The sequence below is a fragment of the Triticum urartu genome, chromosome 7, assembly GCF_003073215.2.
Source record: "Triticum urartu cultivar G1812 chromosome 7, Tu2.1, whole genome shotgun sequence".
NCBI lineage: Eukaryota > Viridiplantae > Streptophyta > Magnoliopsida > Poales > Poaceae > Triticum > Triticum urartu.
In genome coordinates this window covers 12078796-12097831 of record NC_053028.1, presented here as the reverse complement: position 1 = coordinate 12097831, position 19036 = coordinate 12078796, and the positions used below count along the sequence as shown (strand labels likewise).

The window sequence follows — 19036 nt, the reverse complement described above, 5'->3', positions numbered from 1 at the left end:
TTGCATACTATCATTTGTTGATATCATTCTCCATCCAGTACAGTCACTTAACTGGAAGGAAATATTCTATTTTGGCATGAAATTCTCAGTTATTACAAAGCGCACACCAGGAATTTTTTATGGTTAATCTAGTGGATCAAAGGGTGTTTCCTTAGTTATCTGGAAAAAGAATATATACTGGTGGAAAATGGGAACACAATCATTTTTATGATCATGGTGGGATTATTGACAATCATACTATGATATAATATTAAACCCAAAAAAAACTGCAAGTGACACTCCCAACATGACATGCTTAGGATAAGTGGGAGGAATAAGCTTGGAATATCATGTCTGGATAATTGTTATGTGTTGTTGGCGGATGTCACTCTAAATTTTAGAGGACTCACTAAATTCTCTCAGTTTTTTTATCAATGTCAACTATGGAGGTGGAAAATAGCCGGAAGGAATAAACTCAAATGAGGAAGAGCATAGTTTGGGAACTTAATATCCAAATAACCATAAGCCTATTGTCTGGAAGTGATTTTTTTTGTAAGGATATTTGGCTCACTGGAATATTATAATGTCACTCTTGTTATTCAGTTATTCACACAAAGGGCAACATACTTTGTGGAAACTCTCTCTCCTGGAATTTTGGGAAAGAGGAACTAAAGACATGGTTTGCTAATTGAGTATATTAATGTATGGTATTATAACAAGTTTCACATCAATGGAATAGCAGGTCATATGGGTTTCTAAATGAAGCAAGGTGGTCATCTACAAATGTAAGTGTAAAGTATTTTCCATTATTATTGTACGGTTCACATTGTTTTGTTGTTTGCAATGATAAAGTCACATGGATGGAAGTGAAAGCTTGGTCATCTTTTAACTTTCGTATGAAAGGAACATTTGAAACATCATATGTTTTACGAGTGGAAATACATAGAAAATATTTTGAATTGTTTCTCTATGAAAAATTGCAAATATGTTAAAATAACTTTGATAAAGGGAATCTAGTGAGGAATTATATTTGAACTGCTGAGGAAAACTGGAACAATAAATGGTACTAGAATTCGTATGTATCATCAATATACAATCATACCTTAGCTTTCGAAATTTATGCTGCATTCAAGCAGTGGGAGGAAAGACGAGCAGTTAAGGAAATCTCACACATCATGTAAGATTGTGGACAGTGCATCGGAACTTGTTGCTTGCCTGAATTTTTTGTATATTAAAGGTAAACACATTGAGGAAGTTATTACTATATATACGAGATGAGTAATAATTCCAGGTACGCATCCAATTTTGTTTTTGTGAAGTACTAATATGGTGCAAGTTAACTGACCGAAGTCAAGAATTTTTTTCAAAACATGGTTGTTTATGGAGCTTCATTTACTTATTAGATTTGATATTTATGTGGTTTTGAAAATTTTATTCAACATGGTTATCATCTATTTGACTCGATGTGGAATTAATCATATTATTGATATATGTGATGGAAAATAATTGATGTGGAATTTCACTTGAGAAACAAAATACTCAAGGTGCCTATAAAGGTGGAATTACACTCGAGGAAATAATACTCGAGGCACCGAGGACAACTATACTAGAATAATTAGGCGTAAACTAAAGGTCTCTAGTGATCTTAAGTGTCATAGCAAGGAAACATACTGACGGAAGTTATTAGTATATATTTCTTTGGATTTTCAACGTAGTGTTAATCTATTTGCTGACCCCTTGACTAAGCCTATTAGTCATGAGGTATTTGGTAAGCATGTTAAGACTATGGGTTTACGAATATTTGAATAATCGTTTTGGACAAGTGGGAGATGTTGGAATTATGTGTCCTGCAACTATATTCTAATTACTAGGAATTACTAATATCCAGAATACCTCGTTATAGACTTATACATGTATTTATGCATGGAATTACTTTACATGATTATCATGGAACACTTGTTGGAATGTACTTAAGTTGTATGCTTAAGGAAGCTGGTCGATTATCAGAGGAATACAATATACTATTTATATTGGAAAGACCACCTGGGTACAGTGATAATCGGAAGGACCTAGATCATATAGTTAGATTACAGCCCTAATGTTGTTCTACATAATTAGAGGAATTACACTTTATTATGGCGCCTTGCTCACAAGCGCGTGCTCCGGGGACATAACGGGTAAAATCCATTAACAGATAAATATGATTGTGGTTGGTAATTTGATCCGGACTCTAACCTGGAAAACTAGTTGAAAAGACTAGGAATCTTATTTGTATAAGAGGTGGACTCTTTGAAAATACAGTATAAGAAGGTCCCTACCCCATAGCCTTAGATATGCGAATTATGAGGATAAGCGCAAAGGAATAGAGGGTAGACCACAAACCCTAAATTTTCTACCAAACATATGATGGCAGATCAGGCCTATTTGAGTCAGATCGTGACCACCAGATCCGAACCATGAACTTACCTCCTTAGAGATTGTTTAGAACACAATACCTGCAAGTGAAAGGCAATCGAAAAATATGTCGAGATCTTCACACCAGCATAAAGACAGAATGAAAAGCACCAAGTCCAAATCAATCGAGTGAATAATATCATCCTGAGCCCTTACGCGATGGGTCTTGGGGGAAACTCTAGCGTGCCGCCACTCGTCTTCCCCATTGGCCCCTCCCCCCGCCGCCATCGCGAGGCGCCACGGAGCAAAGCCCGGCCAGCGTTGGTGGCGACGGAGATCTAATCCCTCTCCTCGCGATTGGCAGCTGACACGGGATGGGGCGGCGCAAGAAGGTGTTGGCCTATGTGGGGCGCGATGGCGCGACGGCGGGCGTGATGCACTAGTAGAAAAAGGGTCAATCGTGAAGCACATTAGTGCCGGTTTGTATTTGAGCCGGCACTAATGTATACATTAGTGCCGGTTCCAACGGCTAGCCGGGCTGCTTTCATTAGTACCGGTTCGTGGCGAACCTTTAGCACCGGTTCGTGCCACGAACCGGTACTAATGAGAGTGGTGGCAGGATGTTGTCAGACAGGTGCCCCTCCAGCCCCTTTAGTACCGGTTCTTGGCACGAACCGGTACTAAAGGTCGTCCTACATAAACCCTTTGTCCACCCGAGCTCGCTCTGTTCTTCCCCTTTCCCCTCTCCTCTCTGTTCTTCCCCTCTTCCTCTCGAGCTCATCACACATTTTGCCCAAAATTTGTCAATATTTGAAGGCCCCCATCCATTCAAATGATCACAAAGGTTAGCAACTTTGTCCTTTCATCTCTCATTGCTAGATTAGCTCTTGCAATGCTTTATATAGTGATTAATTTGTGAGTTTAGTAATTTGGGAGGATATATATATGTGCTAGTATTTGATTTATTTGCAATTTGAGGTCAAAAATAACACTTCGTTTGCATATGTAGGTGTGGTTTACTTAGTGCCTTCTAAATCTCCATCGTAGCCACCGTCGATCGCCCGCACCGTCCCGTCGCCGGCACCACCTTGTGGTGAGCCTCTAGTTCATGAAATTTTATATAAAAATTGATGTTTGTGTGATTTGGATATATAGTTACTCGTATAATTATCTTACCCGTACGTTGTTTGTTATACATATAGTGCCATGGTTTTGATATCCGTCCCCGTCGGCCCTAGTCCTTGTTATGATTCGGATGTGGTATGTATATTCTCTTTTAAAACTAGTTGCATTTCGTGTTTATGACAAATTATGCCCATCAAGTTGACATAGAAATTTTTTCTAGGAGGTATCTGAACCTGAAATTCCAACCGACCCTATTGCCGAGAGGTTAAATTTAGTTGAAAGAGAAAACGAGTACTTGAAAGAAAAATTGAAAAGAATTGAGGGGGAGAAGATGGAATTGGAGTTGCATGTTGCCGATGTCGTCGATGATCACAAGATCAAGATGGAGAAAATGCGCTTGAAGATTAGAAAGATTAGAAAATATGCCATCGATAGTGAGGCTTGGTATCATTATGCTGTTGGATCCATTGTTACCTTAGTTGCGATCTTGATCGTATTTGTTGTTGCATTTAAATGCTTTAGCTAGAGAGTTATTTGTTTGTTGCATTTAAGTGTTGTATGAACTTTATGTATGAACTTGTATTAATTTGGTCTATTCGGTGTTGTGTAATGAAGATGAGCCGGCAATGGATGTACGATGACCGATGCTCTCCCCAGTTTGTTGAGGGCGTGCGTACTTTTCTGCTTGCGGCTGAGGCAAACAAGCGGGCGGATGGTTTTATGCCTTGTCCATGTGCTCGCTGTAAGAATGGTCACAATTACTCTACGTCAAGAACCATTCACGTCCACCTGTTTAAGACCGGTTTCATGCCCCATTATAATGTTTGGACCAAGCACGGAGAAAGAGGGGTTATGATGGAAGACAATGAAGAAGAAGAGGACGACGACAGCTATCCTGGCCATGGGTTCCCTGAATACGATGGTACAACAATGGGGGAAGAAGCTGAGCCGGTAATGCGGGAAGAAGCTGAGCTGGCAATGCGGGAAGAAGCTGAAGAAGAGGCATCAGATGAGCCCGTTGATGATCTAGGTCGGGTCATTGCCGATGCAAAGAGAAACTGTGCAAGTGATTTGGAGAAGAAGAAGTTGCAGCGCATGTTAGAGGATCACAAAAAATTGTTGTACCCGAATTGCGTAGGTGACAAGAAAAAGCTGGGCACCACACTGGAATTGCTGCAATGGAAGGCAGAGAATGGTGTATCTGACAAGGGATTTGGAAAGTTGCTGGTAATGATAAAGGATATGCTTCCAGAGGACAACGAATTGCCCGAGAGTACGTACGAAGCAAAGAAGGTTGTCTGCCCTCTAGGGTTAGAGGTGCAGAAGATACATGCATGCCCTAATGATTGCATCCTCTACCGCGGTGAGTACGAGGATTTGAACGCTTGCCCGGTATGTGGTGCATTGCGCTATAAGATCTGCCGCGATGACCCTGGTGATGTCGAGGGCCGGCGCCCCAGGAAGAAGATTCCTGCCAAGGTGATGTGGTATGCTCCTATAATACCACGGTTGAAACGTTTGTTCCAAAACAAAGGGCATGCCAAGGCGATGCGATGGCACAGAGAAGACCGTAAGAAAGACGGAAAGTTGAGAGTACCCGCTGACGGGTCGCAGTGGAGAAAAATCGAAAGAAAGTACGGGAAGGAGTTTGCAGATGACGCAAGGAGCGTATGGTTTGGTCTAAGCACATATGGCATTAATCCTTTTGGGGAGCAGAGCAGCAACCATAGCACCTGGCCTGTGACTCTATGTTTGTATAACCTTCCTCCTTGGTTGTGCATGAAGCGGAAGTTCATTATGATGCCAGTCCTCATCCAAGGCCCTAAGCAACCCGGCAACGACATTGATGTGTACCTAAGGCCATTAGTTGAAGAACTCTTACAACTGTGGAGTGGAACAGGTGTACGTGCGTGGGATGAGCACATGGGGGAAGAATTTGACCTAAAGGCATTGTTGTTCGTGACCCTCAATGATTGGCCTGCTCTCAGTAACCTTTCAGGACAGACAAACAAGGGATACCGCGCATGCACGCACTGTTTGGACGATACCGACAGTATATATTTGGCTAATTGTAAGAAGAATGTGTACCTGGGACATCGTCGATTTCTTCCGAGCAGTCATCCCGTAAGAAAGAAAGGCAAGCATTTCAAAGGTGAGGCAGATCACCGGACGAAGCCTTGTCACCGTACTGGTGCTGATGTACATGATATGGCCAAGGATTTGAAGGTGGTCTTTGGAAAGGGTCCTGGTGGACAACCTGTTCCGAATGACGCTGACGGACGCGCACCCATGTGGAAGAAGAAATCTATATTTTGGGACCTGCCCTATTGGAAAGACCTCGTGGTCCGCTCCGCAATCGACGTGATGCACGTGACGAAGAATCTTTGTGTGACCCTGCTTGGCTTCTTGGGCGTGTATGGGAAGACAAAAGATACACCTGAGGCACGGGAGGACCAGCAACGTATGCACGGAAAAGACGGCATACATCAGGGTCATGCAAGCTACGCTCTTACCAAAGAAGAGAAGGAAATATTCTTTGAATGCCTGCTCAGTATTAAGGTACCGTCTGGCTTCTCGTCGAATATAATGGGAATAATAAACATGGCAGAGAAAAAGTTCCAGAACCTAAAGTCTCATGACTGCCACGTGATTATGACGCAACTGCTTCCGGTTGCATTGAGGGGGCTTCTACCGGAAAACGTTCGATTAGCCATTGTGAGGCTATGTGCATTTCTCAATGCAATCTCTCAGAAGGTAATCGATCCAGAAATCATACCAAGGTTACAGAATGATTTGGTGCAATGTCTTGTCAGTTTCGAGTTGGTGTTCCCACCATCCTTCTTCAACATCATGACGCATGTCCTAGTTCACCTATGCGAAGAGATTAACATTTTGGGTCCTGTATTTCTACACAATATGTTCCCCTTTGAGAGGTTCATGGGAGTCTTAAAGAAATATGTTCATAACCGTGCTAGGCCAGAAGGAAGCATCTCCAAGGGCCGTCAAAATGAGGAGGTCATTGAGTTTTGTATTGACTTTATTCCTGACCTTAAGCCGATTGGTGTTCCTGAATCGCGGCATAAGGGCAGACTGGATGGAAAAGGCACGCTAGGAGGGGAACAAATAATATGTATGGACGGACATTCTCTCACTGAAGCACACTACACAGTTCTACAGAATTCCGCCTTGGTGGCTCCGTATATGGATGAACACAAGAATTTTCTACGCTCCAAACACCCGGAGCGGTCTGATGACTGGATTACACGTGAACAAAGTGCTCACTGGGACGATTTCGTGAAATTCAAGGATTCAGAATTAGCTAAGGAACGGTCGAGAATAAACAAGGCCAATGCCGAAAAAAAGGATAAGTTCCATAAGCTGGGGCCAGGTGGCTACGCGGTGGCAATGCCTAAGTGGGATAAGTCTGAGAAAGAGATGGAGGATGCAGGTGTCACTCCGGTTAGTAAGAGCTGGCCCCCCAGGTGCAGGACTTGGTTCTATGCGCATGGGGGGGAGTTGGACCCGAAGACAGGCAATGTTTTGACGAAGGCATGTCTGAACGGAGCCGACGATGCGCTACTTGTTGCAATAGAAGAGGCTCGATCGGGGGTGTTCCAGCCCAACAGAGAGAACGACGAGCTTACGCGTGCCCTGGGAAATCCTGAACACCCGGGAAGAACACGAGGCAAGGGCGCTATTCCGTGGTATGAGGGCTTTTCGGACTGGAACGCCGACTACAGAACCCGTGCGAGAAAGAAGATTGTGGAGGAGAAGAAGAGGAAGATGGAGGAGGAGCAAAGGAAGCTCGACTATGAACGCCTTCAAGGCCTAGAAGCAAGTCAAGCGGAATTGGCAGCTAAATTCCAGCGGCAGCAGGAGCAGATCGACTCACTTAGCCAGCAAAGGGGGTCTCAGCAGCTGCAGCAGCTAGCGGATGATCCAGCATTGGATACCACCGCCCCATCCATGCCGAGAAGCAGCGTGGGTTCCGCCCCGGGCGACGCAGTAGTGCTGGATAGATATCCCGTGGATGACATCACGGAGAACACTAACTGCGAGCTACACTTCAAAATGAAGAACATATCCATGAAGGTGGCGGACGCCGTTGCTCTTTCAAATTCCCCCTAGGCAACCTTCCATTGCAACCCGATTCCAGCGGCCTATACTTGTGTCTTGGTTGATGAGGTGGTGGACCAATATTCGGGGCTAGAGCTTGACATTCCCGGAGGTGATGAGGAGCACACACTCGGAGATGCCAAACATCGTATCATCCTATGGAGAAAGGATTGCATCATTTTTCGAAGGCCACCGACACCGCGTCACCCGACTCCTCGTCGAAGTCCTCCACCGAGTCAGCAGACTCCCGCTCCTCCAAGTCCACCAACGCGTGAGGCCACTCCTCCTCCTCCAAGTCCGGCAAAGTGTCAAGCCACTCCTCCTCCAAGTCCGGCACAGCTTCAGGCCACTCCTCCTCGTCCAACTCAACCCCGTCAGCCATCTCCGCCGCCTCAGCAATCGCAGAAGAGACACCCCGCAGCTATGGTGCGTAGCGGTACCAGTCGAGGTCATAGTACAGGAAGTACAGGCGGAGGCAAGCGATATAAATATGGTCCAAACCTCACTACTCCTCTTCCTGTGAGGGCTTACAACAGGACCGAGGAGCAAACCAATGCCATAGTGCGGGCAGAAGTCGACGCCCATTTTGGACCGAAACCGCCACCGCCGCCAAGGGAGAAAGTGCCTGTGGAAGTAGTTGACCACTTCATTCGTATGGCTCAACCACCAGCTCCTAAGCCTGTTGACACAGACTATGAGCGCCACATCAGGAAGTTACATCGACAACGTCTACAGAAGGAGGCGAGCTCGAGCTCGAGCAAACAACAAGCAGCTGTCGAAAAATGCGGGAAAACCATTGCCCAGTTGGGAGAACGGGCGGCGCAATCGACCCCCCCCCCCCCGCTTGTTGTGCCGACAACACGTGACAGTACGCGCGCCCAATATTATTGTGGCCAAACAGTTTACGTTCCCGAGGTGGGCGATGTGGTAATAACCCAGGAGCATATAATGCAGGCTGAAGAACTCAAGATCACTGTTGGACAACTCCTCGAGATCGAGGACATGCCTGTGATTACAGAGGAGGAAATAAAACAGAAATATGTCCGGGGCCAACCTTTGGTCAAGCCAGAAGATGTCAAGAAGCTCCCAACGAGAATGTATGAATTGCATCAATGGTACATGGACATTACCAAGAGATCCGATCGAGAGTCCCTCATGATGTATGTCAAGAAGGATCATTACTACCATGAGAAAGCTGTGGCCGTTGAGTATTCTGAACTGTTTCAGTTATACAATCAAGACGCACTCGACAAATCTATCGTCAGTTGCTATTGTCTGTAAGTGATTTCTCTGTAATTAATTTAAGTCTCAAGCTAGCTGTAGTGATCCTTTTGATCAATCATTACCTGTAATTATCCTCACTATATTCTTTTCTGTGGTATTATGCAGGATGAAGATGTATGAAATGAGAAAAGGTGGACGCTATGGCATTGGGTTCATTGACCCAAAAACCGTTAATCAATACACATGGAAAATGAGCAAGTATTATGAAAAGCAGGTAGAGGACAGCATGCTAGAGTTCTTGAAGGCCTCAAATACAATGAAGATATACTACTTCCTTACAACTTCGAGTGAGTCACACTTTCTTGTACTACAAATTCTCTGTTTTTGCCTACTAGCTAGCTACATGTTTTTGCTTACATATACCCGCTTAATTAAGACATGCAAACGTGTGTGCATGCAGATTTCACTGAATCTTGTGTATCATTAAAGTTGACGCCGGAACAGTTGAAATACTGGACTCGCTACTCAAAGCAAATAGTGACTACAACATCTTGTATGGGATAGTCAACAGGTAATTTCAATCATTATTAACTATATATCTCGGCCTATTTAGTTCGTCATTTCATGATATGAACTATTTAATAACCCCTTTATTCATTTTCTTTGTCGGCGGGCAGGGCTTGGGCAAGGTTCATCAGCGTCACGGAAGGCGAATGGAAACCACAGCTGAAATGGTTTCGATCCAAGGTAAGTAATTAAGTAGTACTAGCTAGCTAGCTAGCTGCCATCTCTTTAATTATCATGCTTGATTAATTATTATCTGATCAAATTAAATCCCATTCTCGTAATAAAGGCCCTGAAGCAGGCGCAGGGGACTAATCTGTGTGCATACTGCGTTTGCGAGAACATTCGCATGATGGCGTCCGAAAGGAGCAGATCTCAAAGACAGGAATGGGTACGCTTGTCAGAACACTATTCACAATTTTTACACCATTATCGATATCTAGTCACACAAACATGCATATTGATCTCCTTCTTAACAGTTCAAAGAGGTGCGGGACAAGCTCCTAGAAACGGAGCGCGTAGAAGCACTTCAAGAGGAAATAGCGGGATTTTTGCTCGACCAGGTCATAAATCTGAAGGGAGAATACTATTACCCGCTACCGCCCCCATCGAACATGTCATGAACCACTTTCAATTGTCATCGTGCTCCGAAGGCACCAATTAGGCTAATGCCACTGGCTCCGAAGGCAACATGCATATGTAGGAGAAATTGTATATAGCTATACATGTGTGTATGTGTAAATTAATATGGTGGTTTGTGAGACATTGATGATATATATATATGATTGGTTCTACTAGAAATTCTCTCTCTCTCTCTCTCTCTATATATATATATATATATGCATAACGTGTACAATGTGTAGTACCGTAAAATACCAGCAAACGAAAAAGAATTAAAATGGAAAACAAAATTAAATGAAAAAGAAATCATAAAACCAAAAACCCCCCAAACATTCTAGTACCGGTTGGTGTTACCAACCGATACTAAAGGGCTCCCGGCCCCCGGAGCTGGCTCGTACCACGTGGTTGCCCTTTAGCACCGGTTCGTGCTGAACCGGTACTAAGGGGGGGGGGGGGCTTTAGTGCCGAAATGTTAGTGCCGGTTCCGAAACCGGCACTAAAGGGCCTTACGAACCGATGCTAATGGCCCGTTTTCTACTAGTGATGGGTGGTAGCGGTGCACCGGCGACCTGACGACGTGTGGCTGCTGTGGAGTGGCTTCGTCTGCCGATGAAGCGCGGGATGACCCCGGCCAGATGAGGATTTGGCTCCGACGGCCATCATGCGGCGGGGGCAGCGTGCTGCCTGGGCAACGGGCGTCTACCTCTGCCATGGTTGGTGGCTGGCAGAGCAGCAGGCATGGTGGTGGCGGAAGATGGTGCGCGTACAGGCGAGCAGGTGGCGGCTTGCTTGCTTCCTTTTCCCTATGACGGTGCGGGACGTGGGCAGCCGCCATGCAGTACTGGTAGTGGTGGGCGCGGTGGTGGACAGCCGTGATCTCCTTCATTCATCTGGTGGCACGACCTCGTGGCTGGAGACGAGCTTCGTCAGTGGGTGATAGTGGCTGATGTTCTTGGCATCTTCGGCGACGTGGTGATGGTGGCGGCGGTGGTCTACGTGAAGGCCGACTAGGCCGTAGCCCACGCAGCGATGTAGCTTCAAATTTATCTAAGCCCAGACCACAGCATCTGACCAACACAGAGATCAACCAGACCTGGTCAAACGGGCTGGCCGTCCTGACCCGACCCATCGTAATCGTGTCTGGCCCGACACGTCCCGCCAGGGCATGATTATTATACGGGTCGTGTCGTGCCGCGTGCCAGGCATGGCCCGTTTAGCCCATGTCATGCCTGGCCCATGACAGACCGTGCAGGCATGTTCGCCGGCTGGCCTGGTTGGCCCGGCCCGTTTGGCCAGCCATAGCCCAACCCAACACGTAACAGCCCGGTACCCAGTTCTCAAAAAAAAAGCCCGGCACCCAGGAAAAGAAGAAGCACCTAGCAGCCAAGTCGCCCCCGACGGATCGACACATAGGAGCGGTTGACGCCCGCGGCGCCGCCACCGGCAAGCGGCACACATCGGCCTCCGCTCACCGGCACACAACAGCATGACGACGGCGAGTCGGCCGACCCACGACCCCAGGCCACGTGGCCACGCAACCGCGGGTAGTTAGCAGCGGCAAATCCCTGCAGGTTGCACATGTAATTTTCTTTGATCCATTTCCAGTTTCTTTCATTTAGGTTATTGTCTATTCGTATGTGTACGGTGGCAGCATAAATAAACAACTGAAGATGTTGCTGTTGTACCTTTTATGCAGAACCATTATTGTTTACAGTTTACGCAAAGCATGTTTCTTTACATTTTGACATAAAATTCCAATTTCGTAGCGGAAACAATCCACTCACTTCAGTCTCTGGTCCGATATCTCCAAGCTTTTGTAATGGCGAACTAAAATAGTAATGGGGAAACTGTATTTTGGTATAGCTTCTTTTGTTTACTTATTATAATGACAATGATTCAGAATTTCAAATTTCCGTATTATTCTTAGCTTGGCTCGCCCAACAATTTGTTTGTAGCTCCGCCACTGCTGTGTTGCCCTCCGAGAAGCAAAGATCTGCCAGCGGCGTCCCCATCACCCATCGACACCCTAAACCAAGGTACTATCTTACCCGACTCACAACGGCGAGGTCACCACCACCCGGGTTGATTTTCATTAGCCAGATCAATGATTTCCTCTATCCTTTTGCAGATCATTCCCCTGCCTAGGCCCTTCCGTGTCCACTCCAGGGAGGAGGCGAAGCAGGGGGAGATGTTCTGGAGGAACACCAAGCTGAGGCTGGGCAGCCATCCAGAGGCGACGGCGGCCAGCCTGCTCACTGACGACCTCATCCTGGAGATCCTCTGTCGTCTCCCTGTGAGATCCATCTATGGCCTCAAGTGTGTCTCTGTACTCTGGTGTGACCTCATTACCGACCCCGCAAACCGTAAGAAGTTGCCCCAGGCCCTCGCCCGCTTCCTCTACACGACCAGCAGCAACAACGGACGACACCACCACTTTGCCAGCGTCTCCGGCGCGGCAATACCGTTTGACCCTCCCCTCCCTTACCTGCAGCCAAACAAGTACAGTGGCATCACCCAGGTGGACGTCTGCAATGGCCTCCTTCTCTATCGCCTCTACAATAGCAAGGATGATTCCCATTTGGTCGTATGCAATCCCACCACCAAGAGGTGGTTTCAGCTTCCCCCTCAACCTCAACCGCTGGAGCTAGCAAACAGACGTACCCGTGCCACCGGTCTGGCTTTCGACCCAGCGGCCTCGGCCCATTTCCATATTCTTCATTTCGAGCATACCTATCTGGAAACTTACATCACTCGAGTGAACATCTACTCCTCCCGGACAGGAGCCTAGAGTCATAGGAATTGTGGGATGTTTGAGAAATATACGCTATTTTTCGGTGGTAGATGTGTCTTTGTTGGCGGCTTGCTCTACGTGATGGGCAACCTTAATTACATCATCGACGATTATGTGTTGCTGGGTGTAGACATGGAGGGGAAAGTATGTAAGACCATCAGTGTGTCGTACGGGCGAGGATTTGGTACGATTGGATCATCTCAGGGGTGTTTACACTATGCTATACCTTCCTTCGATGATAACAAGCAAATCTCTAGGATAGAACTCTGGTGCCTCCAGGATTGTGATAGTAAAGAATTGGTCCTAAAGCATACTGCTAGATTCAATGAGCTTATGAGCTTGACTGGGAAGAAGCACAGGATTGTTGGGAATCATCCAGATTGTGACAGCATTTTCCTGCTTTCACGTGGATGTGGTGATACCTTGGTAGCGTACGATATGCAACATAAGCAAGTTGGATGTATCTTTAAGCTTGAGAAAAACAGTACACAACGATTTCTAGCCTATGTTCCTCTGTTCACAGAGTCATTAGCAAATGCAGATGGGCAGTAGGTTTACCTTCAAGCCATGCCCTGTGCTTCTCCAAGAATTGGCTCTTCTATCGGCTGAAGTATTTGACCGTTACTTTGGAAACTTCTTGAATCATGCCGCTCTCAGTAACCTTTCAGGACAGACAAACAAAGGATACCACGCATGCACACACTGTTTAGATGACACTGAAAGTATATACCTGGACAAATGCAGGAAGAATGTGTACCTGGGCCATCGTCGATTTCTTCCGACCAACCATCAATGTCGAAAGAAAGGCAAGCATTTCAAAGGCGAGGCAGATCACCGGAAGAAGCCCGCCATGTGTACCGGTGATCACGTACTTGCTATGGTCAATGATTTACACGTAATCTTTGGAAAGGGTCCCGGCGCAGTAGCTGTTCCGAATGACGCTGAGGGACACGCACCCATGTGGAAGAAGAAATCTATATTTTGGGACCTACCCTACTGGAAAGACCTAGAGGTCCGCTCTTCAATCGACGTGATGCACGTGACGAAGAACCTTTGCGTGAACCTGCTAGGCTTCTTGGGCGTGTATGGAAAGACAAAAGATACACCTGAGGCACGGGAGGACCTGCAACGTTTGCACGAAAAAGACGGCATGCCTCAGAAGCAGTATGAAGGTCCTGCCAGCTACGCTCTTATGAAAGATGAGAAAGAAATCTTCTTTGAATGCCTGCTCAGTATGAAGGTCCCGACTGGCTTCTCGTCGAATATAAAGGGAATAATAAATATCCCAGAGAAAAAGTTTCAGAACCTAAAGTCTCATGACTGCCACATGATTATGACGCAACTGCTTCCGGTTGCATTGAGGGGGCTTCTACCGGAAAACGTCCGATTAGCCATTGTGAAGCTATGTGCATTTCTCAATGCAATCTCTCAGAAGGTGATCGATCCAGAAATGGTGCCAAGGCTAAGGAGTGATGTGGCGCAATGTCTTGTCAGTTTCGAGCTAGTGTTCCCACCATCCTTCTTCAATATCATGACGCATGTCCTAGTTCATCTAGTCGACGAGATTGTCGTTCTAGGGCCGTATTTCTACACAATATGTTCCCCTTTGAGAGGTTCATGGGAGTCCTAAAGAAATATGTCCGTAACCGCGCTAGGCCAGAAGGAAGCATCTCCATGGGCCATCAAACAAAGGATGTCATCGGGTTTTGTGTTGACTTCATTCCTGGCCTTAAGAAGATAGGTCTCCCTAAATCGCGGTATGAGGGGAGACTGACTGGAAAAGGCACGCTAGGAGCGGACTCAATAATATGCAGGGACGGGCATTTTTGGTCTCAAGCACACTACACAGTTCTACAGAACTCTACCTTGGTGACCCCGTATGTCGATGAACACAAGAACAGTCTGCGCTCCAAACACCCGGAGCAGTGCGACGACTGGATTACATGTGAACACATTAGGACTTTCAGCAGTTGGTTGGAAGCACGTCTCAGAGGTGACAACACTGTTTGTGATAAGTTGTATTTGTTGTCCAGGGGACCATCTTTGACTGTATTGATTTACAAAGGATACGAGATAAATGGGAATACATTTTACACGATTGACTAAGATCAAAAGAGCACCAACCAAAACAGTGGTGTCCGCTTTGATGCAACAACCGAGAAGGGAAAGGACACATATTATGGTTACATAGTGAACATATGGGAACTTGACTACGGACAAGATTTTAAGGTCCCTTTGTTTAAGTGCAAATGGGTCAATCTGTCAGAAGGCGGGGTACATGTAGACCCACAGTACGGAATGACAACAGTGGATCTGAAAAATCTTGGGTACACTGACGAACCGTTCGTCCTAGCCAATGATGTGGCACAGGTTATCTATGTGAAGGACATGTCTACCAGATCGAGAAAAAGAAAAGATAAGGAAACGAATACATCATACGATTGGATCATCTCAGGGGTGTTTACACTATGCTATACCTTCCTTCGATGATAACAAGCAAATCTCTAGGATAGAACTCTGGTGCCTACAGTATTGTGATAGTAAAGAATTGGTCCTAAAGCATACTGCCAGATTCAATGAGCTTATGAGCTTGACTGGGAAGAAGCACAGGATTGTTGGGATTCATCCACACTGTGACAGCATTTTCCTGCTTTCACGTGGATGTGGTGATACCTTGGTAGCGTACGATATGCAACATAAGCAAGTTGGATGTATCTTTAAGCTTGAGAAAAACAGTACACAACGATTTCTAGCCTATGTTCCTCTGTTCACAGAGTCATTAGCAGATGCAGATGGGCAGTAGGTTTACCTTCAAGCCATGCCCTGTGCTTCTCCAAGAATTGGCTCTTCTATCGGCTGAAGTATTTGACCGTTACTTTGGAATCTGCTTGAATCATGCTGCTCAATTTGCTGGTGCTTACACTCCTACTTGCCTGATTTTCAGTTCAGAGCAAATGCTTGGTAAACCTATAAGCATAATGTCATTTCGAAGGACATTGTTACTCTTGTTCTTATTTCCCTTGCACTGGCTGTTGTTCTGGACAGGCATGTATTTGTTGCATGAGGCTAAACTATACTGTAATTGGTCTTCTTTCAATAACAACCCGTTATTATAATTATCCTAAATCCTAGTGCATATTGTCAACCTGTTAGTATACTACTAAAAGTTTCAATCAGACTGGTTACCAGTGCCATGTTTAGTTGACCTTATTCATTCAGTATTTTGGTAAAACACTGCATGCCTTTGAGAAAGTTTTTTTGTAATATGTTTCCTTTAGCTAATAAATTCAGTAGGGCCTTAGATCCGTTAATCACAGAGAAAAATTGCATTGATGTCAGTAAAATAAAATAACATTGGAAGCTTTGATGAAAAGTTTTCCTGCTGGGTGTATTTGTGTTTGGTCCATTTTTGTTGTTTCAGATGATAAACTGAAGGTATTATCATATAAGCTTGTGTTTCACATATGCAAATAGGATTTTGGCTGGTGCCAGGACTTGGCATTTACTATGTTAGATATGTAGGGACCATAACATATAGGCTTGTCTGTTGATTTAGACGCTTAGCGTTGTGCGTCTTAGCAGCCATATAGGCTGTATGCATCGAAACGGTACCTGGTAAGGAAGGAAAATCGTTGTGTACATTGATGGACTCCAAAGTTGTGTCTAAAATGAAAATTATGAGTATCTTGCTGATATCTGCACAAACTACCATGGAAACCTGCAAGGTTGTAAAAATTATCTTTAGGTAAGTAAAACAAATCATTATGTTGCAAGTGCTTCATGGTTTGGTAAAGAGGCAAAAAAGCTGCCTGAAGCAAAGGGCCCTGCAGACAGTATGAAGAGAATGGGCAACGAATCGTTCATTCCTTAGAGAGGAGGAAAATTCCATTCCTTTAAGTGTCATTCAGTTGAGCAATTCATGGTTCATGTACGCCAATATATATTTGTACATCATGCATGTATATCACTGATTGGAGCGGGTACTTGGTTGTGAAATGGCATTAGGCCGCTCTTGGATTGCCGTTTTGCAGCAATTACATCGGTAAAATATACACCCGGAAAATTATTGGTTGGTCGTTCATATCCAACAAAACGCAGCATTTTTGTGAGTTCCGCCGGAAAAAATATACACGTCTTCCACCATCCGTTTCCTTTCCAGCTGGATTTTACACGCCCACCAGTTCAATAGCGGTGTAAGCTGTTACGCATGTAAAATAAAAGCAACGCTGAAACTGCAATCCAAGCGCGGCATTAGCCTCCACCTGCTGCTGCTACTTCCACCACCACCACCAGTGTTGCCTGCATGATTGAACTACTTCACTGCATCTTCTTCTGAATCTTGGCACACACTTCACTGTATGCTTGACCCTCCAAAATGTAAACATTATTTTTCTGAAACCGTTGGCGAAAGCTTTGCTTCATTCTAAAATTAATGTTCTTCTATTGATTTTATGTCAGCATTCTGGTTTTGGGGTACAATTTGGTGAAGAGGGTAGGTGAGATGTTGAACAGAGATGAGAGCAGAGCCTTTCTTCAGTTCCCCAAGCCAGTGACTCCGCTTGAAGGATTATTTGGTCCAAATAGGTGACTCGATGGCTGGTGAACCCGCCACTAATCTTTGGGCTGGCTTCCCTTGCCTGAACCATCATTGCTTGATTCGTTCCTCGTTGGCTGCTCTGTTCAGCGTTGGCTTGCTCTGCTTCAGGGACCAGGTTCCATCTTGGATGAAGAAGTTTGCAGTGTGACAAGCTTTTGACCCAGCATCCATTTGGTGGAGGCGTCTCCTACCTCGTGAGAAGGCACCTCCTTGTAGCAGAATGTCCTTCCGGAATTTCTGGAGTTCCCTTGTAGAGAAAAGAATTGACATGTTACAACACATGAATTATCCGCAGTCCAGTGCACGAGAGTGTTAGTAACGCCCTTTATTCTGAATTAATTACAAATAGCGGGGAGAAAGGGTAGTAATATTTTGGCAACAACAAACGGATAAAGGAAATGATTAGTGCAGAATCTAATTTCTCGATTTGCCTACATATTTTAAAGGTTCACCCCTCTCTCTGCATGTTGCTCTGATCTCTCGACCACGGCTGGGTTCAGTTTAAATATGGCCTAAAGTCAAAAATAAATAGATGTGGTGATTGGTGAGTAAGAACATCCCCCTTTTCCATTCAACTTGGGTGACTGACAAAACAGTTGAAGCAGGCAGAGATATATACCCGGTGCCACAACTTCCACCGGCGAGCCAAGGCTGCCCTAGCAAGCTCTGGCGCAGGATCACCGCCGCTGCGACAGGCGCGCAGCTTGCCGTCCCCATGTATCCCAGTGCGGAGGTCAGCTCCGCCGAGAGATGAGCAGCACAGGCATCGGGACTGCGCTGTTCCCCTTGCAGCCTACATGCACCCAACAGCGGTGGGCGGTGGCCCGGCCATCCCCAAGTACGATGACTCCGCTTCCTCAAGGACGACCTCCGCATCCCCCTGCTACCCCAGATACGACGACGTCGCCGGCTGTCAGACGATCTCTGGCGTCCCGGCTACACTGCCCCTTTAAAATAGTGGTCATATTGGTCGGGTCATAAACAGTTACTCTGGCATTCTCTCTTGCATTGTTGATCCAAAAGCACTGAAGGTGTTCACCTTTGCCATGAGGCCAACGCCAATCCAGGTGCCATCAACTCTATAACCATCTTTGTTTCTATTTCTACTCATATGCTTGATAACTTTGTACTCCTGCAGTCCCGGGAGGAATCGTTTGTGTAATTTGCCATGGTAGTATTTTATCTTCCAATTTTATATTCATGTACGATGAAAATAAATGTAGAAGGCACAAGTAGACTGAATTCTTGCCCCAGTGTGCTAGGTGATACATCTACTTTTTTGCCCATGTCATGTTGTCACGTGATTCATCCATTTTGTAGGGAATATTAATCCATCTATTGCTTTATGATATAAATGTGAGATTATTTATTCTTAATTATGATCCTTTTTCTTTAACTTCCACTGTTATAAATCGATGGTCCTCCTGGTTCCAGGGTGTGCCTACTTATTTTTGTGGGCATACTAAAAATTCAGAATCTCTCATGGTCAGAATAATAACCAAGTAGCCAATTCGTAGAGCCCCATTTATTGTCATCTTTGATAAAGTTCAGTGCTCCAAAATTTGCATGATGAAGGATTGCAAATTATTTATTTAGATTCATGTTCTGGTGGGATATCAACAATT

The 19036-nt window shown here is 45.4% G+C and overlaps 1 pseudogene; it reads left to right on the top strand.

Moving 5' to 3' along the window:
- The first annotated feature begins 10684 nt into the window (after positions 1-10684).
- On the top strand, positions 10685-13366 carry LOC125518122 (annotated as a pseudogene).
- Positions 13367-19036: the final 5670 nt, after the last annotated feature.